Source organism: Triturus cristatus, chromosome 5_1 (genome assembly GCF_964204655.1).
Source record: "Triturus cristatus chromosome 5_1, aTriCri1.1, whole genome shotgun sequence".
NCBI classification, from domain to species: domain Eukaryota; kingdom Metazoa; phylum Chordata; class Amphibia; order Caudata; family Salamandridae; genus Triturus; species Triturus cristatus.
The window spans coordinates 280,515,747-280,525,455 of NC_140587.1; the positions used below are offsets into that span (position 1 = coordinate 280,515,747).

Sequence of the window (9,709 nt, forward strand, 5' to 3'; positions counted from 1 at the left end):
TATGGTTTTTTCACTGAATATATATATATATATATATATATATATATATATCTATATATATTACCTACTGGCGGTCGCCAGTAGGTAGTTATAGTTAGGACCACGTTTCCATAGGAAAACCTCAACATTCTATTTTGAATAACTTTGGCGCCGGTCGACGAATCCTCGCGAATTTCTCAAAATAGGTGGGGCGCTACGCTCCGCTCCTACCCTGAAAGTCTCGGGGGGATTCGTCAAGCGGGGGCTGAGATAAAAGGGGGGTCCCAAAACGCGTTTTTCCCATGCATTTTTCCATAGGACCTTTAGAACGAGCTACAGCCCGAACGGCTGAACAGAATTACTAGAAATTTGGCAGAGAGGTAGTCCCTAGGTCAAGGAAGTGCCTTTTGTAGGTTTGGTGTAAATCTGTTCAGTAGATTCTGAGAAAATAGCCTTTAAATCAATATATATATCTGAGCCCGCTTACGGTACGCTTACCGTACGCTTACCGTACGCTTACCGTAAGCTTACGGTGGCGTGCGCGAGCGCGATTCTGATTGGCTCTTAGATCTTAGTAAACATTCGAATCGGCCGAAACCAGGAAGCGGCGTCCGCCATTTTGTCTCTCGCACTGAGTGTTGTTTATCAAACATGATGGCCAAAAACATGTTACGGGGCTGTTTTGACAACTCCCTCCCACATAGTCATGTTGAGGGAGTCCCCAAACATCCCCCAAGAGCAAAAACGGTTTTATTTTTTTTTCGGCAATTTCGCGGGGTACGCTTACCGTACGCTTACCGTACGCTTACCGTAAGCTTACCGTACGCTTACGGTAAAAAAATAAAAATAAAAAAAACACTATCCACACTTACCCCACCCCCTGTGCTTTTGGTGGCCGCAGGCCACCAAATGTGCAGGGCTTATTAATAGAGAAAAAAAACGTAATTTTGGCAACATGAAATTATAAAATCGAAATAAAAAAAACACTATCCACATTGACCTCACCCCCTGTGCTTTTGGTGGCCGAAGGCCACCAAATGTACAGGGCTTATTAAAGTTGATAAAAACCGTGCACGGAACGAACTGCGTTAAGTGGGCGCGCACGCCACAAATGGCGTAAAGTAACTTAGCATTTAAAAAACCGTACAAATTCACTGAAAAAACCATAGGTTTCACACACGTTATAGTTAGGAAATAGCATTTAAAAAACCTTGCTAATTCACTGAAAAAACCATAGGTTTCACACATGTTATAGTTAGCTGGACATTTTACTGATAAAAAACCAATGAAATTCCCCCGTTATAGTTACTGTAGGCAACTATAACTCACGCGACCGTAATCCTCTGCTGATGACATATGTGTCTTTATGAAAAAAAAATATTTGTAATATATGTATAGCTAAAATTTAATGGAAGAAGATATGGGCAAATAAGTGTCTAAATACAGTATTAGCATCAGCAGAGGATTGCGGTCGCGTGAGTTATAGTTGCCTACAGTAACTATAACGGGGGAATTTCATTGGTTTTTTATCAGTAAAATGTCCAGCTAACTATAACATGTGTGAAACCTATGGTTTTTTCAGTGAATATATATATAGATATATATATATATATATATATATATATATATATATATATATATATATATATCTTTTACAGCTCCAAAACACCTGCCAGTTGCACTCTTGAACGGGTGCACGTCAAGCGGGGGTGTTCCCGCCTTAACATTCCGCTCCCAACTCCATCGGGTAATCCAACCCGTAACAGATAACAGCACTCGTGGGGGAGAGTTCCAAAAAGTTTAATCACAAACTCGGACTCCGGGCACACAAGACGCGTTTCGGCACTTAGCCTTTGTCAATATTTGCACGACTACCCGATGGAGTTGGGAACGGAATATATATATATATATATATATATATATATATATATATATATATATATATATATATATATATATATATATAATTCTATCATTAGTTTGGTATAGCAATGTTAAGAATCTACACCTTCCCTCTTTGGTGTTGCAGATTTAAGCACACGCCGGGGTCAGTTTTTGTACCGGGTCATAACTTGGAGAAATCAGTTTATTTGTGGTTTTATTTTTATTTACCTTATCTCCCTCGTACCCTTCTTCCTTACCCCCTTACCCTTCCACTCTCCACTTATCTCGTCTTCTATGCTCTTTAAATGGTTCTAGCAGCAGATGTAACTTGTAACTGATGTAACTTTGTAAAAATGTGGAACCTCATGTAAAGCGCTCTGATACCTCCGGGTCTAGCCAGCACTATATAAAACTCAAATTAATAAAAAATATTTTTAAAAAATGACAATGCCTTTTATATATGTTTTAAAACTCAAAACATAAATAAAAGTCATTGTCATTTACAATGCCAATAGCTCAAACTCGCGTTATTTATCCATGCTGCACAGCGTTGGAGATGTTGCGCAGCATGGCTAAAAGTTAGTGGCAAAGCCAGTAGATCTAAAAGGCGAGACCTCTTGGCTCTGCCAATACTTGTTTTTCATAAGGGGTAAAAAAAATGAAGAAAACAAAGAGAGCATTAAATGAGAGAATGAAGAAGTGATATGAAAGAGAGGCAGAAAATGGCAAATGGCAGGAAGGAGGGGAGATGCTTCAGAATAGACGCCTTTTATGCAGATGTTTAAAATTACTAGCTACCATTGACCATCCGTCGCTGGCACTGTTTAAAAGCTCATCCATAAACTATAGTAAACTGCTTGATTAGACACAAAATCAAAGAGGCTTTACTGCACAGCTTAGGCCCAGTCATTCATCAAAGGGTCGCAAATTATGCATCAGTATGAACCTTCTTTCAATGCGAAGATGGCCGACTTCATAAGAACGTGGTTGCGGAGAGGCGAGGATGTGGTAATTCATGGACAATGGAGAGCGAGAGGGGTACCTCATCCATGGGATGCGTGATCTGTGGCCTGCCCTTTTATTTTATTGGCAGCATGCATGGCTCGCCTGGATTACCGGATGCAGGCCTGGCACTTATCCCTGGTATTCTCTTGTCTGTTAAATATCCCGGAAAATCAAAAATCTCTGAAATGGGCCCAAAGTCATCAACAAGAGGTTCAACTTTAAGTTGGCAGAATTGGAAGGAACATGCCAATGTCTGGAACGTCAATGAAACCTGTTAAAGCCGCAGGACATCCTAAAACATTCAGAGGAGATTGCCACAAAGCAATACCGAGAGTAAACAAGCATTTAGAGTGCAATGGTCTCGGCATTGTTGAAGTTAGAACTATTGGCATTGCTCATGACATTATTTTTGTTTATGTTTTTGTTTTTAAAACCTTGCCTGGGATTCTGTGTTATGGAGTGGAATTATGTGGAATGGTATTTTGTGTAGTGGTATGGTGGAATTTAACTACGTGGTGTTTTGTTGACTTTGATAGGATTATGTGGTATTATGTGGCATGGATTGGATGTATGTACATAAAAAATAAATGCAAATAAAGGAAGCAACAGGGAAAACATCTAATTCCGTAGTCAAGTACTTAAAATGTGTTGCTGGTGGTCCATTTAAGAACAGAGCAGAGCGTCCCTGAACCGCCACTTGATAAGCATGCAACTCTAGCACCCGAGAAATTCAAAGCAATGGCTTAAACCTACGTGTAATTCAGAAGAAGGGACTATTACTGTAATAACCACCATGGCACGCACGTAAACCTGAACACGTACCATTGGGGACCGGGCATGTGGAGAGGCTCCTGTTGGTGTGATAACAATAACACTATTCATTCTACCGGAATGCGAGACCAAGCTGAAAAAGACAAAATGATTTTTCTACAATGTCATTATGAGAACTCATACTGGAGACTGCGTGATCAGTAAATGAAGTGATGTTTTAGCGAACATCCGAAATTAAGTGATGCAACAGAAAAACTCCTTTGTATCTACAGGACACTTTGCCACGACTTGAAGGGGCATGTTTGTTAGAATGCCCGTTATAGCCCCACAACAAAACCAAAGAGACATGAGAAATACACCAGGGCCACAAAAAACAGCTCAGCAGAACGGGCAAACATGAACAATCATGGAAAACACACACGACAGCAACAGCTCTGAGAAAGCCAGTGTAACTTTGGGAAACAGCTAGGGCCTTCTGCGAGCTGAGTAGGTCATCGAATGGAATAGTGCCTCGTGGATACCTACTAACGTTATATGTTTCCCTGAGGCAGTTTGCAGAGCAATTGTGCGTTTTGTTAACAAAGCAATAATAACACAAACAAAAAAGTGACTTCTTCCAACAGTCAGCGGCAGTTTGGCACTCGAATTTATGGTAGTAGCTGAGCTCGCTGTTGATAAATGCATCAGCCCGTTTTCCACAAACCCCCATTGCACAGTTCATCTTCTCTTTCTTGGCTTGCACCAAGGCTGTTACTCTCACATTAACACTGCTTGGAGTGTATTCCTCATTTTCCGAAATACAAAAGGGAACAGCTAAAAACACATCCGGACTAATTCTTTTTCAAGATGAGTTTAAGTTGGTCCAGCATGTTTGTGGAGTCACAGAAAGGCCTCGTTGCAAGTTAAAAGGTGGAGACCTGGGCCGTAAGCTCCATTGTCAGTCCGTGAACCTCGGCATGGCCTCCTCCCTGCGTAGGTTGGCCTCCATGAAACGCTCGCAGGGCTCTGGGAACTCGATTAGATCTGCCTCGTTGATGGCACACATGGCTGTGCGGGGCCGGTGCGCCTGGAAACCCGAGAAGTCTCCGGAGACCCGGGTGCCCACTGTTCTGTAAGGTCTGCGGGTGGAGTACATGTGGCGCACGGCCGGTGGCTCGGGAGCCTTGCGGCGGGCCCAGCCCCGGCGCAGGGCACGGGAGCCCCAGGCTGCCAGCACTAGCAGCACCAGCAGCGCGTTGGCTGCCAGCAGGCCCAGAATCAGCAGCTGGTAGTCCAGGGGCCGGGCGCCCCTCTGGAGCGGTCACTAAGCCAGCGCAATGGTCCCGGGGAGCCACTGGGCAGGCGAGTTCCCCCAGCAGGCTCTCCACGCACACCATGTAGGGGGTGTCCCTGCGCAGCTCCCGCAGCGTGGCCACCGCTTGTGCGCTTTCGGGCAAGTAGAAGAAGCGGGGAAAGCGGCTCTGAGGGGGCGGCTGTTGCCCGAAGCGATCGTAAAGCAGGCGGAAGAGCACGGGCCCCGCGGTCAGAGGGCTCAGGTGGTCCCGCACCCCCCAGCACACAGAGGCAGTGCTGCTCATCACCGCAGACACTGTCAGGTTAAACAGAAAGTGCTTGTTGAACTCGCAGGGGTCGGACACCAAGGGAGGGAAGTGGCCCCGGGCTGCGTGTGGGAGAGAGCGGGGCCCTGGGAGGGCGCTGGCCGGGTTGGGTGATGAAGGGGCCACTCCAGTGAGCAGATTCAGGATGCTGGGGGCAGTGGGATGGGTGCCCTGCCGCCGCCGCCAAGCGTGTTTAAGGGCTGGCATGCGAGCTTCGGACACCAGTCCTCGGGCCCCCTCTGTAGTCCCCTCCGGGCAGGAGGGAACTCTGCCACCTGCCAGTGCAACTGTGGCAGTGAAGTAGACACAAGCGCGTGGGGGCTCCCTCTCAGCTGTGGGTGTGAGGGCGAAGCGTTGACTCCTCGGGAAGAGCCCGAGCAGAGAACAAAGGAGGCTGCGGGAATTGGGAGCCGAGGCTGCATCGCGCCTGCCTTCCTCCCCGAATGAACACGAGAACGTCCCTGTAAACAAAAAAATAAAACACGCCCACCAGCGTAAAAGGGGCGGGCTTACAAAAAGAGAAAGACTCGAAAAAACATGCCCCTGAGTCGCAAAAAGACGGAGCTTGTTTGGAGCGACAAGCCTCTTCTCCAATGGCTGACCAGCATTTAAGAGGCCAGCCAATGGAGAAGAGGAGAGAAGAGAGGCGGGTTCAAGCCCCTCTTCTCCAAGTCATTAAATCTCGCAAGCGAGACTGCGCAAGCGCAGCCTTCGCTAGCCAAGACCTAAAAAATGCCTGTCTGACAAAGCACATCAAGACCTCCCCGAGTAAAAAAAAATACTCCTTCAATATCTATCAATCAAGAAGCACTGAAGAAGATCACCAGGTGTTTCTCAACAACACTGAGTCTTCATATAAACAAGGGTGTGCTCACACTCAACCAGGTAAGCTCTTTCCACGTCCTCAGTGTGTGACCTAATGAAACAAGGAAGATGCTCCTTTTGTTTTTTACATCATTACCTGCTTATCATTCTGGTGCATGTAGTATGCTTTCACGTTTTAACTGTCAGTTCTTAAGACGTGTTTCGCTTTTATCCAGGCTCATCAGAGACAGTCAGCAATTTTGAGTCTTCCATTTAACGTCAATTTTTCAAGCATTTGGAATCAGGGCCTCGATGCTCATGCAGCCACGCGAAGCAAAAATATGGGCGCGTGGGTCAATATTGAACTGGTCTGCATGAGTGTGTCCATGGGCTGACCACCTGCAACATTTCACTGCCTTATCTCCTGGATTTGTCAAGTCTTGTTTAGAGGTTCGACTCTCTGATTCATGACTGGAGAGCTGGTAAGATAGGCACAGATCGTGAACCTGGGCCTGGGAGGAATAGTTAGTTTCTAGAAGAGTATGGCCAGGAATCAGAGGTACTTGACGCAAAATGTCTGGATGGAGTCCTCCATGCACCGTATGCTGTATGAGATATACCTTATCCTTTCCTCAGAAAGCTTTAAATCACCTGGCCTGTGCAGGACAATTCAAGGTATTAATAATAGGTAACTGAGGGTGTCATTTACTCCTATCATTATAAAAGCTTGCGCAGTGCTATGCAAGCACCCATCCACTAATGGAAGTGTTGCTGCCCAGGCTACGCCTCCATCTTACAAGTGAGGGATTTTGTACAAGGTTGATTGCATGGGCTGATTACATTGAACAAAACACAAACAAATATAAAAGAAGTCATGAGGTACAAAAGCTGCATAAGCGTGGTTACCAGATTGTAAAGCCAATGAACAACCGATTCAATGTACGCCTAATAGAAATAGAAAACAGATAGGGCCTGCATTGCAGCGCTTTGGAACTAGGAAAACTGCATATTTGCATAACCTTAAGGCGTGCTTCAATTCAGGGAGTGTAATTTTGCAACATTTGCCAATTACAAAAACTGGGAACATATATTTTTTATCTCATGGCAAGGGCAAAAACAACATTTGTACAGAATGACCAGTGCAAAATGGGCATTTTATAGCGGTCAGTTCAAACAACAATGCAACACTGCATCACAGTATATAATTAAGAGCCTATGGTTTTTCTGTTATCTAACTCTGTGGAAAAAAATTATTTCCCATCCTTCTTCCTACGTTACAGATAGGTATTACTTATTCCCTTCTCTCTCATGTCAATAATGGTATTCTTTGAGGCGTCCATTAGCATGAACTGAATTCATTAATTAAATGAAAATGAAACCGAAGACCCTCATTTAAAGCGTCTCCATTAGTTTGTATAGATGCTACAGATTTCTAATAGTTTTACTGCACCCAGTAATTGTGGTGTTACCACATCATTAATAGTAACTGGACATTTACATGCAAATACAGTGTCTCCACACGTTTTTTTTCATATTTCGAAGCTGGCTTGGTACCATTTTCTGCAGACTCTAGAAGGCGTGGCTTTCATTTGTTGTATTGTGTCATTTTCTGCATTCTCCAAAACTAAAGACTACGGCGCTCTTCATATGTGTCTAGCAGTAAACCCCCAAACTCACCTTTTTGTAACAGTGGGGAATGAAGCAAGATATGTGTTTACACACATCACACCAGGACTTGCAACGAGAAGATAGAATGGATATGGAAAGTCTCTTCTGTTTCATGTGATGGATACATTAATGCTGCTAGCTCAGCTGGAAGCACAGCACAAACACACAGCATTGGCAGGTGTCAATCACAAGTATTGCCATCTGTGCAGTTCTTTAATTGGATCCTGGTTATGGTGGCAAACAGCAGAAAAGACTGTAAAACCAAAGAGCCAAACAAGACATGCTTTGGATATTACACCATCAGTACTTTCCTATCCTTTTTTTGCAGTTTCATATAGCACAAACTTGGGCAAGGGGCATTACAGCACTTGAAGTAAGCACAAGGTCAATTTAAAAGTAAAATAAAATGATGCACGCGGAGATTACGCGATTTACCCAGCACCACAGGATGTTGAGCCGATAACGGATTCGAACCTGACTCCCCAGTTCCAAAGTCGGCAGCTCCAGTCGTTAGGCTACATTTCATGTAAAGGATCATGTGTATAGCATGCTCGAGCCTAAATATGGATGGAAACTGCACCAAGTCTTTGGTTTCACACAATGTACTCAAGATTACAAGTATTTCTCGCAGTGTCTGTCAGCAATGCTAGAATGAGAACTGCAGCCCTGGACTTTTCTAGTTAGACGCCAAGGGCCCAATTCAGAAAGCCATTTTCAGACATGAACCTACGTCGACAGAAGGAAATCGCTCGATTTACTGATGTTGGTGTGATAAGAAACTCAAATTTGTTTGTATCATGTTCATAATATTAACACACTAAAGAGAGCTTGAGGAGATTAGAAACCTGCAGAGACCACCTCCACAAAAATAAAAGTGAAACACAGCAGGGCCCCTGGGTCTAAGCACAAAATATATAAAGAGAAAGTAAATGAAGTGAAAGGGTGCGGGAGTATTCCTTTAATAGGACGGTTCCCCTAACCCACCCGTAGGTGGCATGCTTCATCATTGGGAAACCTCCTCGCATTGCGAACCTAGTTGTAGTCGCAAGGTAGTAACTTTTTTAATCCATTTTTGCACTCTACATGTATCACACATTTTCCAGTAGTGTAACCTTGTTTTCAAACCTCTGGGAGTCTGTGGCAATAATGGAGCTAGTATTGGGTGTATGAATAAAATCTCCCCTTCAAGGCCATTCTGTGCTTCCTTGAGGGGATGTTTTCGCTGAGAATAACACGTTTCTGTAGCATGGCTATGCTACATTGGCTTGTAAAAATTGTAGAAATACCAGGTTGATTTTACATATTTTTAGCTCTTAACTACTCCAACTGACTGGTTTCTAGCCAGAGCCCTGGTCACTTGAAATGGCCATACTCCTTTGGTCTTTTGCTTTGCAGCGTACTATTTTGCATTCATTGCAAGTCGTTCTTTAGGTTGTGTTTTTAATTTTAATGCTGGTTATCCCCAAAAGGATTCCTAGGAGGTATAATGCATTTACTACTGCATAATTGTATACATCGACTACATAAGCCACGCGGGGGATGGAGAGTGGGTAGATCAAGTCATGCTCTGCCTTGGCAGTTTCTGTACACCCCGAAAGCTTGTGAACTTGTGAATGTTCACAAGTGTGTTCTCCAACACCTTTCTACCACGAAAATGGTCAGAAATTTGCTCCCACAAAGAGCTAGAGTAATTTATGGCCAATGTATTTGGAAAATTGTGATGTAATAAAAAGTGTTTTGTCTTTTTTTTCCCCCAAAACTTTTTGGGGGTAAAACAACATGCGTAACCTTCCCTTGGCAGCAAAGGGCAGGCTCACTTGCTGTGATCGCGGCTCAGAGTAATGTGGGACAGGCCTGCTTTGGCTCTCTGTGGGCACTCTTGTATCCTATTTGCAAAGCTCTCTAGTGGGTCAAATGCGGAGACGCTTTGGCATCTCAGAGTCTATGAACTTCACAAACTTATGCTCAAGTGTATCTCAAATTTCAAATCTCAGGTACAT

At 44.1% G+C, this 9,709-nt stretch overlaps 1 pseudogene; it reads right to left on the reverse strand.

The window, feature by feature from the left end:
• Window positions 1-4,576: 4,576 nt before the first annotated feature.
• On the reverse strand, window positions 4,577-5,444 carry LOC146830727 (TLR4 interactor with leucine rich repeats-like; annotated as a pseudogene).
• Window positions 5,445-9,709: the final 4,265 nt, after the last annotated feature.